The sequence below is a fragment of the Pelmatolapia mariae genome, linkage group LG6 (assembly GCF_036321145.2).
Source record: "Pelmatolapia mariae isolate MD_Pm_ZW linkage group LG6, Pm_UMD_F_2, whole genome shotgun sequence".
Taxonomy (NCBI): Eukaryota; Metazoa; Chordata; class Actinopteri; order Cichliformes; family Cichlidae; genus Pelmatolapia; species Pelmatolapia mariae.
Window position 1 is genome coordinate 11,375,579 of NC_086232.1, and position 8,586 is coordinate 11,384,164.

The following is an 8,586-nucleotide window of genomic DNA, read 5'->3' on the forward strand; positions in this document are numbered from 1 at the left end:
AGGACTGAAAACGAATGTTATTTCAGCTCCGGTACTGTGGTTTTCCTGATGATACCATTAGTATTCTACACATGCAACCCACCAGCAGTTGGAAAAGGGAACTTACAGAGGCCTATTTTCATCAACAAAAACATGCACACAGTCAAATGGCTCAGTTGACTTCCTCGCAATCTTTCTGCTAAATGTCCCCCACATGAACTGAATGGCACCAACTTCTCAGACTTAAACTGAGTGTGCATAGACGCTGGAGTTTGTCATTAAAAGTTTAAATGGCGTTTTGAAGAACTCTTGCTGCCGCTGTCCTCACTTGACTCGCCAGCTCGGTTGAACAAGACTTTACCTCATTTGCACAGACCTGAATCTGCTTGTCTTTGCTCAACTCATGACCTTCACAGCAAGATAAAATAAAGCCAGCGGAGCATGTCTGGCAGTGCCATATACCCCCCTCCCCTGTCTCGTATCTGACTCATGCAGCAGCGCTCTGGCAGTGCTCTCCTAAGAGCCATTACCCAATTATTAAGAAGTGAGGCTTTTACAAGCGGAATGGAGAGGAGTGAGGGATGATGGAAGGACAGACACTGGAAGGGAAAATATATAATGGAGACAGCGAGACGGCAGTTAGAGCCTGAAAAACTTTAGTCAGTCTTGCATCTTAATGGCTAAATTCACTTTAAGTTAAATGTAAGTGGACGCTTGTTTGATTAGTCAGAAACAATAATACAGTTTGACTGCAGTCTTTCTATTAAACAAAACCAATAAACCACAGAAAGAGGCCACCTTTAAAAGACAAGAGAATCAGTGGAACTGGAGCCTCTACAGTCATTTCCTATAATGCTTGAACGGTTAATTGTTATGATTCAGTCAGACTTGTGTTTATTCCCGACAACACTTGGAAAATCCCAACATCAACTAATATTCCAAACTTTACCTTAACTGTGTAAGAATCCAGACTCTGTAGCTGACTGGAACAATTTAGCATGCATTATGCATGGTGTATAATGCACATCAAGAGTTTCTGTGAACCCTCACGGTGCACTGTGGTGTCTCTTGATAACAATCAAGTATGATCAACATCCATAAAAGTTTGAAACTATGAGCTCAAGCATCACTCAACCCACTACCTTAAAGCGTCTTTAATATTTTCACATAAAAGGTTACACGGTGCTTGAGCTTCCAGACTTCCACTTTTAATGCTTTTATTTTTAAGGCTCTGAATTTTATTGTGGTTTTACTACCAGTAAACACTGTGATGGTCTTATCCTTCTCTGTCATACAATAACACAAGAAGCCAAGTCATAGCAGTGAATAACAAACTGGGAACCCACTGAAGGGAAGCAAATACATGACTGTAAGGCTTAAACATTAGGCTAGTGACAGATCATCTTCTTTATTATTCTTTCTGAATATGTTACCACGTGTTATTGTCACAGTACAGTGTTCTGCCATCCATGTTTAGTCTAGTTGGTTCCCAAGATCTAACTGTCCTGTCATTACAGGCCCTGTCGCTCCCACCCTCCTGGCTAGTAACATCACGTGGGGCACATTCAATCTGAAACCTCAGGGCAATTTGTTGCATTTTACAGTCGAACAGCATATTTCCAAGAAACTGTGTCCATTAGGGTTTGAAATGCATTTTCTCTCATTTGGCAGGTATGTCAGAAGAGTTATCCTGTCTGCAGTGATGTGTATATAAGCCCTGCTGTATTAAAAAGCCAGTGCACTCAATAAATGAGCTGTCAGAGGGGTGAGCCTTGGTTAACACAACTAGGTGTGCAATACGTCACTGTTTCTATTTTTGAAGGGGGGAAAAAATCTGCTATATTTTACTGCAGCTGAGCAAAGCAACGATCCTTCTCCATTCAGCTGCATCCATCACTCTCAATTTCTTGCCAACATTTTTCCCTTTGCTCTCACTACTTTCTTGATTTGAGATTTTATGGAGTTTCTCAGAAGTTAGCTGACAGTATTTAGGTCTGTGCTATAGAAAACAATACATTTGAGAATTGTGGAAGCTGTCTGCTAGATCAACACTGAGCAGACCATTTGCAAACAATTGCTTGCTCAGACCGCGGCTCTAGAGAGGACGACTGTCATCTCATTCCAGGGTGTTGAATACTGTTATTCTGTTCTAGGAGATCAGTCATCAGTTTCAATCACTGACAAGTTTTCTTGTCATTGGCTGCTTGGCTGGGTTTAAGTACCTCAGCTGGTTAAGGTTAGGGAGAGATGATTTTAGTTAAAATACACCACATCATTAACTTTCTGTATTTAAGGACTCTAGAATCCCAGAGAGCCCACTTGCACGCTTGCTTTTTCCTTCTTGTCTTTGTGACGGTGGTTCAGATGTAAAGGTGTGTTCGAGGTACTTAAACTTCTAGCTTGTGCCGCAGAAAAGTGAGAACATTCAGTGTAAATTCATAGAAATGGGAGGCAATTTCAATGTTTCAAGTAGCTCAATATAAATGGCACACAAACCATATTCTGTGCCACTGGGCACAACATTTCTTTGCTAGTTAAGGATATTGCTGCTGTATGTCCCTAAAAAAAGAGGAAAAAACATGGGAATTCTGCTCTCTGAGATGTCTAATGATGTAAAAAGAGGAAGATGAGAGATTATTTTCTAAGGTAAAAGATGCTCATCACGTACCATCAGATAAACTGGAAAATTAAAGCGTACATGTAATGTTAAAAATTCATTTTAGAGTAAAATCAGATATTGGATCTATGTATGACTGCTTACTGAAGTGTTGTGCGTCGGTGAGAAGAGGGAAGGAAATTGGACCCAAAATCCAGACTCATCAGGCAGAACTGAACTCAAAACTCAGCTTTAGTGCTGGATGGAGGAATACAAAACTAAACTGGGAATACTAACTAAGACAACCAAAACTAGAAACACTGGATGAACACAAGAGTGTAAGCAAACTAAACTAGGAAATATAAGATACACAGAGAACAAAATGAATAAACAAGACACCAAAACACAGTAAACACAAAACACTGGAACCCTGACATGAAGTCATCTCAGTGTTTACATTATATATATAAAAAATTATAAAATGTTTTTGAAAGCAATTTTGACAGCAAATTAAACCGCATGTTATTCAAAGGTTGCAGTGTTGTGGTTCAATTTCCTGATTTCTTATTTTTTTGTATGTTTTTCACAGATCATCAAACAAATGTAAATATTCAACAAAGAATAACACAAGTAAACACAAAATGCAACTGAAGGTGTTTATTATTAATGTGGTGTATCACATCTTTGGAAAGCTGAGTTCAATTTCTGTAGCCACATCCCGGACTGATTACTGCCACACCTGTTCTCAGTCAAGAAATCACTTAAATACGACCTGCCTGACAAAGTAGAGTAGACCAAAAGATCCTCCAAAGCCAGACATCAATCCGTCATCCAAGGAAATTCAGGTACAAATGAGAAAGAAGGTAATTGAGATCTCTCAGTCTGGAAAAGGTTATAGAGCCATTTCTAAAGCTGTGGGACTCCAGCGAACCACAGTGAGAGACATTACCACAAAGAAAACATGGAACAGTCTCCCATGGACAGGAGTGGCTGGCCGACTGAAATTACCCCAAAAGCCCAGCCATGACTCACCAAAGAGGTCACAAAAGACCCCAGAACAACAGCCAAAGAACTGCAAACCTCATTTGTCTCTTCATGGCTCCACCATAAGAAAGAGACTCAGCTAAGATGACCTGTATGGCAGAGTTCCAAGATGAAAACCACTGCTGAGCAAAAGGAACATGAAGGCTCGTCTATAAGACTTTTAGGAAAATCCTCTGTGCACTGAAGTGACAAAAGTTGAATTTTTTTGAAAGGTTGATGTGTCCCATTGCATCTGGCACAAAACTAACACAGCATTTCAGAACAGAGACATGATACCAGCAGTAAAACATGGTTGTGGTAGTGTGATGGTCCGGAGCTGTTTTGCTGCCTCAAGACCTGGATGACTTGCTGTGGTCAAAGGGCTGCAGAATCAGTTCTTAGGTCTAGAGGACAATCGCTTTTTTACAGAGGGCCATGTAGGTTTGGATTTTTTTCCCCCCTATATAATAATAAATACCTTCATTTAGAAACTGCATTTTGTGTTTGCTTACCTTAGATCTGAAACATTTAAGTGTGAAAAACATATTAAAACATTGGAAGAGCACAAACACTTTTTCACATCACTGTATGTCAGACTGTGTAGACTGTTATACCCTGGGTCACTGCTAGCTTAGGTTCTAGGTCAGGGGTGGGCAACTCCAGGCCTCGAGGGCCGGTGTACTGCAGGTTTTAGATCTCACCCTGTGTCAACACACCTGAATCAAATGATTAGTTCATTACCAGGCCTCTGGAGAACTACAAGACATGTTGAGGAGGTAATTTAGCCATTTAAATCAGCTGTGTTGGATCAAGGACACATCTAAACCCTCCAGGACACCGGCCCTCGAGGCCTGGAGTTGCCTAACCCTGGCCTAGGTAGAAGTCGAAACTTTATGAAAGAGAGATATGGCACTCATTCAACAGAAATGTATGAGAATTTTAGATGAAACGATAGTGGAGAAACTTTTAAAATCGTCTTTGTGTGCAAAGCCGGTAAACTTTGGCAGAATATTCTGTACATAAAGTTTTTACATCCTGTTGGTCTTTGAAATGAAAGACAGTTTATATAATGCTTCAAAAATAATTGTAACTATAAATGCTCAGATGCTTTTCAATATGTCTGCTAAGTCACAGGATCTCCTTCTAGAGGATGTGATTAGTTTTCATTTAAAATTGTGTTGTTTAGTAACAGCTGCCAAATTTTTGCTTCATACTGATGTGGAGTCGGGACGAAACCATAATTACAAATGCAAAATGTAGCTTGACTGCGCTGCCCTGCTACATCTGAAATCCCGCTTTACACACTGGCCACACCTGCTGACGATGAGGTCAATCAAGTGCATTCGATTAGCAGCGTCTGGCTGCTACTTTCTGTATTTTTGATTTCATTTCTGAGGTTGTGTTTACCTCATTTTAAACCTGCCAAGGACCAGGCTATTTTCATCAACTCCTGATAGGTAAAACCTTGTAAGTGAAAGAGAGTAAACTCTTTTTTTTTTTTTTTTTTTTTTTACCATAACTATTAAAATAAAGTCTTGTAGGTTACACTAATATAAAAAGATCTGCTTTTGAAATCCAAGAAGAAATTGGATGGTAGAAGAACTGATGGTAATAAATACCAAAACAAATTGAAACAAAACAAAATTAGCAAAAAGATTATTATAATCCAGTAAACAACAGACTACTGTCAGCCTGAATATGCAACGAGTATGCAGAGCCCCTGAGAGCAGTGCAAAATCACTCCGATAAACGTTCAGCGAGATACAAACAGTATGCAAATGAGAATTTGTCACATCCAGTCACATTTAGTTAGTGTTAATTATAGCGTCATCCTCAGGTCCAAACTTTCTTCAATGCTTCTGAGATGTTTGCAAATAAACATTAAACAGGATGATTTGCTGTAAAAGTAAGTCTATAACAGTACTGATGTAAAACAGTTAGTCAGTATACTGGTTATCTGACTGCAGGAGGACTGACCTAAACCTTTCATGCTGGTGTTGAAGTTATTGCAACTCTGATCAAACTGACATGGGCAGAAAGCTGTCAAGCATTTGTAATGTCCTACATAATTTTATATGTTGCACTTTCCCCCTTTTTGCAGTCTTTGTACATTATTATTGAAAAAAATTTACTCCCTATGACCGTAACCATGACTGTAAAGCAAAACAAGCACCAACCAGCTAGCAAACAGTGGAAAGTTTGTAAATTATTGTTTCTTTCTGTATTTATTCTCACGTGTTTATGTTAAAGCCCACCAACATAAACCTGCTGAGGCACTTGTTTTTTGGGTGATTCCTTTACTTCCATCTGTCAGTAACAAAAAGCAAATGCAGCTGCAGACTGTTGCCAACATGAAACTCCGAATGACCTCAATGTGTCTCCGTTAAGGAACACATGCACACACTGACACTCTGTAGCTCACTGGTATTGCGTGCACACTCCATCTAGAAGGGGCATAACTCTCGGCCAGTCTGAAATTATGTTGCTTACTTTGGAGTGAGTATTAAAGGGCAGTTGGCTCTGTCAGCATGCCTTCCTGTCTGCTCTATTTATGCTGCAGTGGTGGATTGTAGAGCTAGAAATTCTACAGTTTTGAGATTTATATCCTGGGGTTTTCTGTTTCAGCGAGCTGTAATTTTGTGATTTCAAGAATCTGTCAGAAACTGGGCTGTCTTTTGATCCATACTTATTTTTATTCAACGTCCAGTTAATTATTATTATTTTCTTTCCATGAGGCTCCTTACTTGCTTCTGCCTTGCTTCCTTTTCCTCCTTCCAGCTCCTCTTTCTTTCCCATCTCCTTGTGACAGATGAGTGTGGTCAGAGGTCATGTGTTTGTAATTAGGTGAGCCCTGCCTCAGCACTCGGCCCTGTTTCCTGTTTCTAATCTACAATGGGAACAGACTGCAGTTCAATCAGCCCTGAAAACAGCTGTTAGCCTCAGGCTCAGCCTTCAGATGCCACAACTTAAATAAAACTGTCTTTAACCTGTCTTCACAGTCTCATAACATTTATCAAAACCTTCTCCTCCACCACACCGGCTCCACACACTGATTTCCTTTTGCTTTGCCTGTTACATAACTGCAGAACTACTAAGACACAGGAATGCTCAAGGCTTCAGAAATGATACACTCATACTGATAACAAGCCCCATTTTTTATGTCCTTTGCTTTTTTTTTTAGATTAACTATTTCCAGCATCTTTGGGCCTGGTTCCAACTCGCCTTGCTCTGCAGGTGGTTCTTGTTACGCTGGTTTAGTCTTTGTGGCTTTTTCCAGCCTTCAGTGGTTTATTTCTTCTAAGTCTGTCAGCATAAAAAAAGTGTAGTCTAGGGCAACCAACATCAGGCGTGACAGAAGCAGTTCATCAACAGATTTATGCTATATGGGAATTTTTTTCTTTTTGATTATTATTTTAGCGCAAACAAATAAAAATGGATGAAGAAATTAACGATATGAGTAGCTCTCTTCTTTTTTTCTTTTTTTTCCCTACAATTTTACACAAAATGATACTATTTTCCCCTCCACTGAGGACTGGTGTAATTCTTATATGCAATAAATGAAGTCATTGATGTCATTAAATGACTCAAATTTAGCTGAAGCAGTTAGCATCATCTACAACTGCCAAAACACACAAAGATCCATCCTCCAAATTGTTCACAGGTGTGGAAATTAGAAGGCACTGCTGCTTTATCATGGATTTTCATAACACAGGGTGTTTTTAGCATCATCTAGCACAGAAACTGAAAAACCCCTGTGCTTCCTGAAGTCCACTGTCTTCTGGGCGTTCAGCACCAGGTTGTTGCGGCTGCACCAGCACACCAGAGGTTCAGCCTCCATCCTGTAGGCCACAGGTGTTGAACTCCAGGCCTCGAGAGCCGGTGTCCTGCAGGTTTTAGATGTGTCCTTGCTCCAACACAGCTGATTTAAATGGCTAAATGACCTCCTCAACATGTCCTGAAGTTCCCCAGAGGCCTGGTAATAAACTAATCATTTGATTCAGGTGTGTTGACCCAGGGTGACATCTAAAACCTGCAGGACACCGGCCCTCGAGGCCTGGAGTTCGACATCCCTGCTGTAGGCAGACTTATCCCCGTCCGAGATGAGTCCGATAACAGACGATAACTGGTTAGCTTGTAATAGTCTTCAGGTGCTTCAAAGAGCAGGGAGTAAAGTGGAGTTCGTACTGTGTGCGATGATTATTATAGATCATCTAAATGAATCTGTAGCCCACCTTTCTACCTGAAGAATGCTGCCAGATGCAAAATGAGAATTTCATTACTGCTTAATAGCTGGTGTTTTTCACTCATCGGGGATAATTGGAAGGAAAATGTGTCTCAGTTGCTTGTTCATTGTTTAAGTTTAATGGGATTAGTTGAAACAGCCTGAACGAACTGGACGGTTGTTTTCATGAATCCTGTAAACGTGAAGGTAATTGAGCTTATCGCTTTAACTGACTGTGAGAGTATTTATTTTAAGTGCTGTTGTTGTTAATGGGCAACATCGTGAGCCAGTTTACACACTATGCGTAAAGCTTTTCCCATAAGAGTTATTATTGCCAATAGTTTTGCTGGTTTTGTCACTGGTTCACTGCTGATTTATTTCTCTCTCTAATGGTGCATTTAATTGCCTTTGATGTAAAGAGTATCTTTTACTCAAATATGTATTTTGACCCATTTATTTGCACGTAAATATTCTGTCTGTAATAGCAAAACATAGTAGGAAAAGCTAAACCAAACCAAATTAAACCCCTAAAGTGCTCATTTGAACTAACAGCTTGCCTGCTGTGCTTGTTGGAACAGCCTCCACTAGTCTGGGCTGATGATCCAGGAAAGCTGTCCTGCTTTGTTTCCCATCACATTCAGATCTCCATCGAAGGCTTAAAGTATTTACAGTGCTGCAGTCTGCCTTTCCTCCCCGAGCCTCCCTGAGGACGGCATTACAGCTAATGGGAGATATATGGCCAAACAGATGGAGCTGGCATGCTGTG